Source organism: Alligator sinensis, unplaced genomic scaffold (genome assembly GCF_000455745.1).
Source record: "Alligator sinensis unplaced genomic scaffold, ASM45574v1 scaffold202_1, whole genome shotgun sequence".
Lineage (NCBI taxonomy): Eukaryota > Metazoa > Chordata > Crocodylia > Alligatoridae > Alligator > Alligator sinensis.
In genome coordinates this window covers 494,735-506,771 of record NW_005842388.1, presented here as the reverse complement: position 1 = coordinate 506,771, position 12,037 = coordinate 494,735, and the positions used below count along the sequence as shown (strand labels likewise).

The window sequence follows — 12,037 nt, the reverse complement described above, 5'->3', positions numbered from 1 at the left end:
TGATTAAATTGCTTGCCTCTCATTTGCCTGAGGGAGTTCAAACCATATCCCCACATACAAGGGAATATTATAAACACCACAACATACAATATTTTTTGGGTGGAGGTATTCTTGCAATACTTTTCTTGAAGATGTTTCACTTTGCAAAACATTAATAGTCAGTGGGTCATAAAAATAAAGAAAGGGTATATGTAAGTCAAGAGACTTCCCTGGAAAGGGAGAGTTATTGTATTTATTCCTCACATATCACCTATAGAAAATATAGTTGCCCACACCTCTTCTGTATTTTTGTCTCTATCAAGACGATCTTAGCTAGTGTTGTTTTAATATTCCAAAACACCAAAAGCAAATAAACTTTTATGGAAACCATCATATAACTAATGAGATTTTTAAAAATTAAATAAGACAGGTACACTGACACCATAAAAATATTGCAGTAGAATTCTACCCAGACTGAAACATCACACTTCTTTTTCATGTAAACCAAACTATATGAGTCTGCAAACACTGCCAGGTTCAAGCAATTGCAATAAGCAGAGTGTTCAGTAAGTAGCATTGCAGGTTTGTGTCTTGCATAGCATCTCATGCATGTCACAAACTACCTTACATACTTAAAACATTCAAAGGAGTGAACAGTATGTGGTATAAATTACAGACAACAGTGATGTAAAGACAGGTGGCCAGATTCCTAGCTGGTATAAGTAAGCATAGTGGCTGATTTTAATAAAGCCTTTGTCAGTTGACAACAGGTGAGGCTTTAGCCCCCATCATTAAATTAAGCACTTAATTACATAGAAAAAAAAGGCAGTGAATAGTTAGGAGGCACACAAAAAAGAATGAAATACCTTTCAAGAAGATGGAAAAAACCCAGTAAAACACACGAACACTATTGCAGACAGAGATGCAGATGCAAAAAAATCTTCACAACAACAGCTGCAGTTTGCAGGTCTCACTCTTCATTGGCCCATAACCATCATCACCTGTCCAAAGTATGTAACAAATGCTACTGAATCAAAATGATAGGGTTACCTAGTTGCAGAGACAATCCCAGATGCAATATAGCAGAAATCAGGTCTAACTGTTCCGTAGTCTCAGATTAGAGGCAGGAAGAAGCTGGGAGGTTTTCAACTAGACTGGCAAATGAATATGGACTTTTTGGTGGTTGTGTTTATTGATGCCTGTAGAAAAGTTGCCAGCGTCTTGTATGTATTATGATCATGAAAGTGTGACTTGGGGAGCTGAGACAGAAAGGAATTCAAATACTAAAGGTGGAGTTGATAAAGGTCTAAAAGATTTCAAGTAGAGGTAATAAGATTATTTTCACTTGATGTTTTAAAAATTAAAAACTATTATAATTGATATGAGAAATACAGAATGGATTTTTGAGCTGTTGAAATGCTTTGTGTTTCCAACTATTCTACCTGCTATTATTTGCTGTTTGATTTATGACTTTGAATCTTAGTTTTGTTTCTGAAGTATTTTTTAAATCTGTTCTTGCACTCTGTTTGGTTGCTACTGTGTAAAGCTGAGAATGAGTATAATAATCATGAACTATCTTGGCCTAAGTGTTTAATGCTACTCTCCAGTATCTAAATGTGTGTATGTTTATTTGTGGCCTAGTTTATTGAAAGACATTTCCAAATTATTTTGATCAAAGATGCGATTTAACAAATGTAGCAATAGTGGTCTAACTTATACAGAAACTGTTTTAAAAGAGATCGTAGTTACTATAATAAGGATGGGGAGACTAGTAGACAAATAATTAATTAATTATCTGTATTGACACAATGAAAAATCTTAGACTAAATTATTCTAGGTTTCTGAGTTTAAAACATGAATAAATGTGGCAGTCAATTACTTCTGTTGCATTCCCTATGCTGTACCACAGCCTTATTGATTGGTTTCAATTAATGTATGCCAGCAAGTAAATTAACATAGCACCTGAGGCATAATTCTCTGGTGGATCATGTACACTGACTTTTCACTATTCTTGCTGTTTTAACTCCTACTGAGCTTACTGCTGGGAGGTACGATATTTTTCAGTCTGGACACGGACATTACCCATGCCTTTAATGACAGGTCATTTACAGCAAACCCATGTTTCACTGCAGACATGTCTCTTTAAGTGACATCTTATCAATGGCAATTCAATTAGTCAAGCCTGAGACTTTAACAGAGAGAGTGTGTGTGGCAATGTACAATCTGATTTGCATTTTAGATGTTAATTTGTATCATTGTTGTGCTACCTATTTAATATACATGCATCACCACTTTTTCTTCTTGGCTTCAGCAAGCTTTATGAAAACCATTTCTTACCTTAAATTTTGCCACCTTTTTATATATTATTGGCATGACCTTGTCATCCACTGAGAGAGACTAGTATATCTGTACTAAATGCAGGAATTTTCAATAAGAGTTCTCCTGTAGAATCTGTAGAACTTCATTCTACATTATGGTTATCATCCAGTAACTTTCAGGGAAGGCATGCATATACAGGCAGTCCTCAGACTTACAACACAGTTGGTTCCTGAGAACCATGTCTTAAGCCAAAATGTCGTAACTCAGAACCGATTTTTCCCATAGGAAACAATGTTATAAATGGAGGATTGGTTCCTGAACCAAGGTCCGATACCCTGTTTTCACCAAAAATAACCCAGAATTATGTACTCGATCAATTATAGATGAGTAATATAGCTACATTAATGTATTTATATTGTAAATAGCAATCATATTGGTTTGGAAGGACTTTTTGAAAGGTTCTTGGCTGAAGTCTTCTCAGGAGTCTTGGCTGCCGGTTTTTCTGGAGTCTTATCTGCTTTCTTAAAGAAAGTGTCCAAGGAAGTTTGGACAGACAGGAGATGGGCGACACAGCAAACTCCTTCACCGGTGTGGTGTGGCGTGAGATCAAGCATTGTAAAGTCGAAACTGACATCAAAGTTGAAACAGGGTGTCAATTTATAAACATTGTAAGTGTGAAACGTTGTAAGTCGAGGACTGCCTGCATCTCAATCTCAATATATAGGTAGATCTATCTATAGGTAGATCTATCTTTTAGCTGATTGAATTTAAATGGATCATTTCATAGTACAAACATGAAGAAAATAGAAATGCATAGATTGAAGAAAGAAGGTAGGCAGTGCTTGTTTTTGGTGCTAGTGTTCTATTTTGTGTTGTACCCTCCTGCACATTTGTAAAATTGTATCCTTTGTGCTCTCAAGAACTTCTGGATTTATCCTTAGGCCAACACTGGTTGCAGAACTTCCTGGAGTTAAAGATACAGGACCAAGCCACATATAAATTGCTCAGCTGGCAAGTCTGCAGCTTAAAAATCTCATACTGAAGTAGCTATCCTCTTTAAAAATGAGTTTTCATTTCACAAGATGACTATCACCTTAATGCTTGAAGCCACAGAAGTTTATCTATATCTTGTCAATATCTGTAATTATAATGGTGGGAAGATGGTGAGCAAGCCAACACTGCTAACTTTTAAAAAAGGCTAAAATTATTACTCCACTGGAAACATGGATGGATCCAGGATGATGGTGAGGGGCTTGTAGCCGGAGCCACTTCGGCATGCACAGTGAGCTCTCTGAGCCATCTCCCCTCCATGGAGCTCTGTACTGCCCATGAGCTGTCTGAGCACACCAGCTGATTGGTACAGGCTCTGACTGCAGTTGCTGCTGTAGAGCTGAGTTGGTAACTGGTGCTGCTGTTCGCCCTATCCCCTCCTCACTCAATCTGCTAAATTCAGCAGCAGAGTAAAAGGGGATGAGAGATGGTGGCAAAACTCACCCTCTGGGCTCCAGAGCTGTGTAAAAGCAAAGGCTGTGGCCAGCTTTACACCAATCAGCTGGTGAATTCAGAGCTTATGGCACATGCAGAAGTCTGGAAGGAGCTACACTGACATGTCTGTGAGCTCAGACACATGCCAGAAGAGGAAGTGATTGCACCACTGCAACCCCCTGACTGGAAACAAATCGGTTTTGAAATATGATTGGTGAAAAATATATAGAACATTAAGAAATAAGGCCCCTTTTTAAATGTTTAGAAATAAATTACAGGAAACACTGTTCTTTGATTTTACTTTTGGATACTTTAAGGAAAACAATAAGTCTGTTTTTTATGCCATTGTGTTTAGGCTTCTAATGCCCCTACAAATCTCTGCAATCCTATCTGAACCACAACATTCCAATCAGATTTTTCCCTGCAAATCTAGGATAATAGGTCAGAATTCAGCTGTTGTATGTTTGATTTTGTGTAGATTAGCAAATAGAATTGTAGTATCATATATATATGATTTTAAACATGTTATTACTTTTTTTTCCCCTTTGAAGCTTTACATAAATTGAAAACTGACAATCAAGGATGAAATCCTGGCCCCAGTGAAGTTGTCTATAATTTTACTGTCAGCAACAAGGAGTTCAGCATTTCCATAAAGAGTTTTATTTCACATAAATATCATTAAGTGAAGGGGTTTGGGGGGATTTTTTAAAGTGGAAATATACAGTTAGAAGAAGACTTTGATTTAAAATAAGAAATAAGTGATATTCTAATCTACATCTCAAGTATTTCAGAGCTTAGAATGGTAGCTGAAATGTATGTTTGGAGTCTTATGTGTACATGCTGTAGGGACTTACTTCAAACATGTTCACAATGTAGAGCTGCTTGTATCCAAATATGTGTTTTGTAAGGTCTAGCTACACATTAAAATGCAATACTTTAAAGTACATGGGCAAGATCCTGAACTGAAATCGGCATCTCTGGTATGTCTTTTTGGTTCATGCCAACTAAAATAAGTATAAATCCAATATGTTGAAACCTGGGTGTTTCAGAAGCAAGGGTTCTGAAGCCAGGTTAAAGAATGAGTGTCCAAGTACATATTTACCTGAGAGTCAAACTACATATTTACTTGAATAAAAGACAAGGTTCCCCCCCACCCCAATCAGCATAGGGGGGGAAAAGCCCCTTATTTGCATAAAAGGAAACCTCATTTAATAAATTGCCTATCATTAAACTGCTGCCAAAAGCAGCATGTGCTCAGTATTGCAAACCAAGTATGAAGTTGATTAAATGCAGCCAACACTAAGCAGGACTATAAAACACATAGCCCGTATTGGGCAAGCATGCTGACAGGATCCTTCTTTTTGTGTATGTGGCCCTTAAAAAAGGTGGGGAGGGGGACAGTTGTTCCCCTAAGAGGGAACTAGCACTGTCTGGAGATATTGCAATACCAGACCAGCACTGGGAGGGTCAGAGCCAGCCCTGACACTTCCCTACCCTGTGCCAAAAACACTTTATCTTGGCCAAAAGGCCAAGATGCTAATGGGAAACTACCACCAGGATATATTTGTGCAGCCCATCTGAATAAGGTTTATTTCAGTGTCCATTGTGTTCTGTCTTCCTTGGTATCAAATCTTTTTCAAATCACAGTGCACCACTATGTTTAATATATCTTGATGTCCTCTTCACTCCCACAGTTGAGCTGCACCTTTCTTTCCCATTTACAATTATTTCTGTTTCTTAAAACAGTTCACCCACAATCCTCCTCTCACCCCCTCACAGGCTGTCACATATGATTAGTGTGGCCCTGCCCTCCAGGAGTGGCCAAGCCAGGTTGCCCTGTGCCTCATCTGCATATACATTTTTGGAGGATCCTAGGACTTGTGAAAAGAACACTTAGATCCAGTCATGAATGGGGAGCACATGTAGTGGGGGGCACATGTAATTAGCACATGTATCCTTTGTGGTGGGTATCTGGAGTACATGTGCACATTGAGCAGTACTGAGCTGTGGGGTCACCATGGCTTGAAATGCTGTTGACCCTGCTGAGGCCCAGTCCAATGAACTATACCATGAATCATGACTTTTGGCTTTGCACTAATATCAGGCATAGTATGTACTAAAAGTTTGTACTATATATAAGTTGGTACAAAAGTGGTATTTAAAAGTGCATTTTCAGAATGTTTATGCTAAAGATTGTAGCAGTTTCAAAAAAGATCAAATGTATCAATTTTAGATTAACTAAATTACTAAAGGCAAGTTTATTTCAGAGTATTTCAGTATTTTCAAATTCATCCCTCACTTCTACTGTCAGACCCTGCTCTCCCTAAACACATAGAAGTGGGGGGATGGGGCTGGAGGAGGAAGAAGTTGGGGGGGCAGAGGCAAGGGGACCATGGGACCCTCCAAAAATATGTTTTACCTTCTATAGCAATGGGATAGGAACAAGTTCAAGACAAACCTCCCAATAATTAGCTTCAACACCTGAAAAATTATAACAAAGGTATACATTTTCCATATATAGAATCTAATTATTTATGGGGTTATTTTATATTTGGGGTCAAGTAAAGATGGTAGCTTGAATGGGTTTTTTGCTTGCTTGCTTGCTTGCTTGTTTTTTGAAGGGGTGAACACATGCTACTGAAATGATAACATTTTAGTATATGAACTATATATAATCAGCACCTTTGACAAATTAATGTGTCCACATTGATTTGTAGCCCATGTTTTCGGCATTCAGGTCGTAGGCATAAGTTTTAATTTTATATGCACAGTAATACATGCATATTTTAATTTAAGAGGACACTTGGCCTGATTCTCTACAAGACGACTTCATTTTTATCTTTCTTTCTTTAATTCTAGTAACATCACTATTAAATTGATTTTAAATTGGATGGAGGATCATGCCTGACTGACATTTTTATCCATTTTTAATAAGTCTGTTTTAAATCTGACTTTATGCTTTCATATGAAAGTGTTTCTGTGTGTCCAAGAAATTTATTTTCAGACAAGAGAAATTGAAAATGTTGATTTTAAAATAATGTTATGTCTGAGGCAATCCTGATTCTACCCAGATATTGCCATTATTGGTGGGAAATTAAAGTAGTTCTCACCGATATAGAAACATCTTTAAGTGATGTTTTGATAAGCTCAGAGAGTGATGCACAAGTATTTTCCCACAAAATGTTATCTAGTGCTAACAATATGTGTGTGTTTTTCTAGGGAACCATTGTACACAGCTTATCATCCTGAATGTTAATAGCTGGATAGATAAATGATATTTTTTTTGAGTGGTGTCTTACTATTAGCTCACATTTCTGAGAAGAGATTAAAAAAAATAATAAGAGCATTAAAGTATTTTAATTTGGTTGGATCACACTATTAAGAGAAAGTTGTTGTATCTAAAAATTGGTCAACTCATTAATCTTATAGATTGACTACATGACCTTTCAAAACCACACATCCTATTTATTTGGGCAACAGACATTGTTTTAAAGCTCCCAGTACATGGGAAGCCTGGCACGAGGCTGCCACAGCTCGATGCCAAGCTCCCTGTGTCCCAAGTCCATTGTTGACATAGGCAAGGGACCAGGGATCCGTTTGGTTCCGAGCCCCAACTGACAATCAGCTGATTGGCTTCTACTTGCTAGTGAAGGGAGAGCCCAGGCTCACAATCCTGAGTAAGGCATGACTTGGATCTAATCCCTAGTTTCCCAGAATCCTGTATTTTGCTATGCACATGCAGCATAGCAGGATGTGCTACTGTTGGGATTAAGGAGTAGATGGCATCACATCTTAAATTGAAAGTCTGCCGGGGGCCTTTAGTAACTTTCACCACTGTTCAGACCTGAACAGTTTACTGTAAGAATATGTTGGTTTAAGCCGTTATGTAGTTTCATTACATGAAAATATCATTGTCCCCATGATGCACATTTTAATAGGTATATCATTAGTTCACCAAGCTGACTAGCATATGCCAGTATAACTGCTGCATCTTATGGTGCTTCATTAGATTTTTAGCTTCATGGAGACATCATCCCCCCCCCCCCCAGCCCCAGCATTAAGATTTGTATAATTAGTGCTAATTGTTAAATATATAGGCACATGAACAGGTTGCTATGAAATAAAGTAGGCACCAATTTAGAGCATGATAGCTGCTTTACAGCAGTTGCTTGTGTGCGCACTCTTACCCCAAGAAACGTAAGATAGCCTACTCAACTTTAACTGACAGTAATCTATTTCTTATTTACCATGGGTGCACACAAGCAGCTATGGTGGAACAGCTGACATACTAAGGGCCAAATCCTAATCTATTTATTATGCATCTAGTTGGGTTTAGGCATCTAAATGCAATTCTATTCCACACTGTTAAAGTCCCTGACAATCTATTAAATGAATGAACTTATTTAACATACTGCTATCTTATGTTTAAGATTCTGTCTCAAAAACAGCAAGGAAGAGGATGGGGAATCTATCTTTTTCAATTAACAGTCTTTCAGGGACTAGAGCTGGGTGGAACAGGAAAGCATTTAAGCACCCAAGCTTATTTACATGCCAAATAGGTAGAATAGAATCTGTGCATAAAAGTTTACAGCCTTGTTATCTAGCAAATGTTTGCTTATTTCTTCATGTCAAAACCTTGTGTGCTGATCAGTTGGGAAGTACACATGGTTTTATAGCTCCCAGTGCCCAGAGAGCCAGGCACTAGGCTGCAGCAACCCAGTTCCCAACACCCCATGTATGGGGAACTATAAAATTACATTTGGGCAGCATGTGGGGTTTTGAGAGGTCTGGTCTACACCTTCAGTTTAAGGCATGATACAAATGAGCCACAACATTATTTCATATATAATTTTGGCTTATTTACCACATTTTTTGCACCTAGGTTGCACAAATAGCTGGGCTACTATTTAAGGTGTGATTAGCCTGTAAATTACATCTTAGGCTCCTGACACATTACATTTAAGTGTCCAACACAGCCTGGGTTAGTAGTGAGTTGGTGATACCATCTCTGCCCTATGACTCTAAGGTAGTGCAATCACAATGAGTCAATGGAACACCATTTAAGCAGAAGGTGTAAAGCAGGTTACAGCATGGTAAATATGAATCAGCAATCTTAAAAAAAGTACCTCTGTTGTAAATGGTCTACTGCTTTGAGACATAGGAACTTTTTAAACTGGAATTCTGTTAACAGAATACATTTCATGGACACAAGGGGGTTTTAAGTCTTCAAGCTCATTATCCAGCATGAGTTGGATGCATTCACAGGATTAGGTGCTAAGTTTTTTTTTTTTAATTTTTGGTCTTTGGATTGCGTGCACTTTTTTTACTTTACTTCTGGCCAGTTTACAAATAGTCACTGCGTTATTGTTTTTTATTGTTGTGCTACTGGAAAAAAAATGTTATTTTCTTTGTGAAAAGCACTTAATTAAAGATGAATCCCAGGAGAATACTAACCCTCATGACCAAATCATGGCATAATCTAACAGAAGTTTAGTACAGTTGACAGAATCTGCTTAGGGAGAGCCTCAGGACAGAAGTAGCATGGGGAATACATTCACCTTTGACCAAAAACAAAAGCCATGCCTTAGGAGCCTGGAATGAGTTTCACCATAAAACATTTTCTGCATTCAAACAAGGAGCAACCAACTATTTGCCAAGAAAATAGTAAAGTTCCTATTTTCAGCAAAATGCATGATAAACTATAACAATTCTATCGTAAGAATATAATATTATTCAGCTATGCAGGTAGTCTTTTCTGGATTTGAGAGTGCTTAATTTCATTCACAGTGAGTAGTTTTATTTATCTCCATAGGAATACTTGCAGTGTACAAGGTTAAGTGTAATCCAGTGATAAGTGTGTGTTGCAGGTCCTCCATCTGTGCCCTATCTGCAGAAGATACAAGTTATTAAAGCCACAGCTAAAGAGCTTCTCTAGCTCAAGGTGTAGTATCTCGTAATTTTAGTTCTGTTGGTCCCTAATCATTTACCTAAGAAAATAGCTGTCACATAAGTGGATGTGTATGTCTTTGAGTTGAAATAATTATACACTGCATATACACTTTTATAGGAAGCTGGTCTTTATTCTCAGTCTCTGGGAGTTTGAAAGTGTAACTTCAGGGACACACGTAACTTTCCAGTTTGTGTTGCATCTCATCATTATGCCAAGCACCATGAACTCCACACCTAGGGATGTCTACATCACAGGTGTGTCTATTTCACAGCCTTCAAGAGTAGTATGTAGACATGTGTGTGGTATTTCTGTTTGTGTTTTTATTTTTTGCTTTTTAAATTTGTTGTTTATAGGTAGGAGAGGAAAGAGAGACTTGGACAAAACAGGGATAATGAGGTGTTTGTAGATTTTATCCAGCATTTCTTATAGGAGTCAATGAGTTGGAAAGCAAGAGTAACCCTGAGGCAGCACAATATAAGAGGAAGAAAAAGCAACCTTGGAGGATACCCTTTCTCCCACCTTTTATATTCTCTATTTTCTCTCCTGAGGTGCAGCTGAGACTGAGATGCCTTCCTGTAACCACTTATAAATATATTTTCCTTGTTGGTAAGCTAATATTTGAAACTCCTTTTCATGACTTTGAACTGCAGGGATGAATCAATATAACTTCTTTCCATTATATTTTATAAAGGTTTCCTCATAAGAGGGGAATGGGACCCTTAAACTCAGGTGATCTTCTAGCTCCTTGATAAGTTTGTGTAGCTACTAATAGTCTCTGTGACAGTTAAATGTATTCCAATCTTCACATGATCTTTCTTCCCCTAACCAAAATGGATACATCTTGGAGAAGACAATAATGTTCAGTGATGCCTTAGAAATTCTCCAGTATCTATTTCTAGGGAAGAGAGGGGTGACCCTGCAAACTACAAACCGGTCAATCTGACTTTGGTCCTGGGGAAAAAAAAATGAAAAAAAGGGGTAAGGAGGCCATCAGTTACAAGCTTGTAACTGGGAGGCTATTATGAAGCAACCAGCATGGCTTTGTTGAGGGTAGATCATGCTTGACAAACCTGCTGTTCTTCTATGACCAGTTAACTAACCAGTTGGATGAGGAACATGAGGTTGATAACATTTACATAGATTTCAGTCAAGCTTTTGATTCTGTTTCCCCACGAGATTCTCTCAACTAAATTGGAGGGTACTGGGCTGGACCAGTCTACAGTGAGGTTCATGGACAACTGGCTTAGAGGCTGATCCCAGAGAGTTGTAATCGATGGGATGGCCTCATCCTGGAAAGCTGTCTCTAGTGGTGTCCCCCAGGGATCAGTGCTTGGACCCATGTTCTTTAGCATATTTATTAATGACTTGGATGAGGGATGAGCTCACTGATTAAGTGTGTTGATGATACCAAGCTGTGGGAAAATGCAGGCACATCAGAGGATAGGGTAAGGATCCAGGGCAACCTTGATGAACTGGTTTTATGGGTGGAATGAAATTGGATGAGTTTTAACAGGGAGAAGTGCAGGGTTCTTCATCTGGGTAGGAAGACCCTTCATCATAACTACACAATGAGTGGTGGTCCACTGGGTGGCACAGCATCTGAATGGGATCTGGGGGTCACAATTCACCAGAAGATGAACATGAGCCAACAATGCAATGAGACTGCCAGCAGGGCAAATAGAACTCTGGTGTGCATCAGCTGATGTGTTATCAATAGATCCAGGGGGGTGCTTCTCCCTCTCTGTTCGGTATTGGTGAGGCCACAGCTGGAGTGCTGTGTCCAGTTCTGGGCACCACACTTCAGGAAGGAGGTGGATAAGCTCAAGAGGGTACAAAGAAGGGCCACTGTATAATTAGGGGGCTGGAGGATAGACCCTATGAGGAGAGCGTCTGGGAACTGGGCCTGTTCAGTCTAAATAAGAGAAGGCTAAGATGCACTTGTAGACAGCTATCAAGTCACATCAGGGGTGAGCACTAAGATTTAGAAGAGCAACTCTTTAGGAAAGCACCTCAGGGGAAGATGAGGACCAATGGGCACAAGCTAATAGAGGGAAAATTTGGGCTGGACATAAGAAAAAAACTTTTTTTCCATAAGGGTAACTAGAATCTGGAACATGCTCACAGAAGAGTTGGTGTAGTTGCCATCCTTGGAAAAGTTCAAGATGAGGCTGGATAAGCACCTTGTTGAGCTTGTTTGAGCCCAATAACCTCCTGCCAATGGCAGGGGGTCAGACTTGATGATCTTGCAGGTCCCTTCTGGTCCTTCAATTCTATTATTCTGTTCTTGTTTTGCATTTAATCAGA

At 38.7% G+C, this 12,037-nt stretch overlaps 1 long non-coding RNA gene across 1 annotated transcript in view; it reads left to right on the top strand.

Moving 5' to 3' along the window:
- The first annotated feature begins 1,046 nt into the window (after nt 1-1,046).
- LOC112551230 overlaps nt 1,047-12,037 on the top strand; it is a 135,124-nt gene continuing 124,133 nt past the window's right edge. The window contains exon 1 of the long non-coding RNA XR_003095457.1: nt 1,047-1,305. This is a non-coding gene — a long non-coding RNA (uncharacterized LOC112551230). The remainder of the gene's footprint in view (nt 1,306-12,037) is intronic.